Source organism: Marmota marmota, unplaced genomic scaffold (genome assembly GCF_001458135.2).
Source record: "Marmota marmota marmota unplaced genomic scaffold, marMar, whole genome shotgun sequence".
Lineage (NCBI taxonomy): Eukaryota > Metazoa > Chordata > Mammalia > Rodentia > Sciuridae > Marmota > Marmota marmota.
Window position 1 is genome coordinate 135,104 of NW_026006858.1, and position 2,480 is coordinate 137,583.

Sequence of the window (2,480 nt, forward strand, 5' to 3'; positions counted from 1 at the left end):
AAAAAAAAAGTATAACTACGCAACATGAAGATTGGCCTTTTCAAGAAAAGAATATTAGGGTGAAAACCAATTTGGAAAGTTAGTATTGAATATTTTATATCAAAGAAAAGGCAGGAATATTTTAAATATTTTTGATTATTAGATGTGTGTAAAAAATCAAAAGGCAGTGTCCAGGCCTGATGTGGTTGTACATACCTGTAATTTCAAAAATCATAGAGGCTGAGGCAGAAGAATCACAACTTCAAGGCCAGCATCAGTAACTAAGTGAGACCAGGTCTCAAAATGAATATTGAAGAATTGTGAATATATATAAGTGATAAAGCACCCCTGGTTTCAATCCCCAGTACCATATAAAACAGTAGTTTCCAAAATTTAGACCCAAATCAGCAGCCTCCACTCTGTCTGCAATTATGTAAAGTTCTAAAAGGAAACTAAATTTAGCCAGACCTACTACTAGTTGTCTGATATTGACCATAATCTTGAAATATGTACATAGAAGACCCTTCACAATGTATTAGGTGCTCCCATTATTTTTTTCCAATTGCAATGGGAGAAAAATGAATTTAGCTTATGGGGCCACTTCTTTCTCTTCAGGCCTAATGAATCAAATATTAATAGGCTTTAATGTTTAATTGATTATCATTTATGTAATCATAATGATATGTGTTCTGTGATTTCCTGCTTAATCTACATTGGACACTTTATTATTTCTGAGTATCAGCATCTGTAGAGACCACCACACCTCACTCTATTTTTTAATAGTTCAAGTCCCTGTGTTCATGCTTCATCAGTTATTATTCTCTTTTAAAAATAATTATGTGTTGCATTCTTTGTCTACAGAAAATTTATGAAGGTTAAAAACCAGTAAGCATTTTCAAAAATTTGACTTTAAAATAGTTTTCATCGCAAAACACACACCAGAAGTAAGAATGATTTCTTTCTCTAATTTATTAGCCTTTCTGACATCCAATATCAGAACATGAATGCTGCTCATGGAGGGATGTTCTTACCACCAAGAACAATCAATACCACTTTCTTATATTTCATTAAATGTTACAAAAAGTGCACATTTTACTGGGTTTCATATGCAGAACTTGACTTTTAATTATTTGTGTTTAGTGGGTTTTTACTTTTTTTCGTCACTTTGTTTTTCCTGTATTTTCTAATATTAATTTTTTTTGTGGTGAGGAAAATAGATCACTAGAATCTTCTAACTTTTGCTACATTCAATCACTTGACTACTTACTAGCTAATATTACTATTAAACCATCATTTTAAAGGTAGGACTGAGTTATGCTAACACAACTATTTTCAAGGTCTACTGCAGAATCAGCAGAACTTTATTGAGCTCTGTAGTTAGAGCCACTGTTTCTGTCCACAAATTCTGCTCCCTTTGTTTTATTTTTCTTCTGTATTGAGTAACTCTCTTTGAAATGAGGCATAGAAAATTGCTTTTTCGAATTTTATCATTTATGAAAATCTATTTTTATTCATCATTGAAGGACAGTCTGTTTCAGTTTAGAATACCAGGTTGAATACTATTTTTTTCTTTAATTGTTGAAGTTATTCTGTATGTATCATCTACAAACCATCATTAATGATAAATACTTGGGTTCTATTCTTGCTTCATTGAAGCTGACCATAGTTTTTTTTTTTTTCAGGATATTCTCTTTGTTTTAAGCATAGCTACTTGAGAAATTCTGTAGATATATTTAGCATATTAAAATTTTATTTTCTTTCCAGTATATACATGTAGGAAACTGGATAAAATATGGAAAATAATATGTCTGTTTTTAAGACACCAAAAACAGGCATAGCAGGTGAGTGAAACCATAAGCAATAAATGCAGACTGGTGAGGTGAACTATAACTTTATTTTAAAAATTGTTCTTAATAAGTGCAGTTTGATAAAATGCTGTTAAAACTTATGGGTAAAGGGGAAGTACGAATAATGAAAGTATAACACTGTGAGAAAAAGTTGAGGTCTGGCAGCTGATAGCAGACTGTGGGGGAAACTTCATGTCATAATAGGAAAGAACTCCCCACATTCCCTTCACCCTCTCACTCAATCTCACCAGAAACCACCAAGACACCCAGAATAAAAGTTTCAAATTCAATAGTCACACTCTCTCCAAATACAAAAAGCAGTTACAATTCAACTGAACATAGAAGCTTGTGTGCAAAGTTACGGGGATCTGAGACATCATATAAAAAGTTAGGTTAAAGATGATTCTGTGTTTTGTTTTTTTTTTTTTTTGTATGTGTGTGTTTTGTTTTGTTCTGAGGGTGTGGCTATTCCTTGGTCAGGTGAACTTGACAAAGAAACTGTTATTTTGATGAAGTATCAGTGGCTGACCCACATTAAAAACAGAAAAATGTTAAAAAAAAATTTTAAAAGCCTAATTAAAAAAAAAGTGCTGCTTTCTCTCTCCACATTTTACTTTTTAAAGTTTTTTTTTTTTTTTTTTTTTTTTTTTTTTT

The 2,480-nt window shown here is 31.5% G+C and overlaps 1 protein-coding gene across 2 annotated transcripts in view; it reads left to right on the plus strand.

Moving 5' to 3' along the window:
* The window catches only part of LOC107133633 (zinc finger protein 701-like), a 28,071-nt gene that overhangs the window by 9,399 nt on the left and 16,192 nt on the right, over nt 1–2,480 (plus strand). The gene's annotated exons all lie outside the window — the stretch shown is intronic.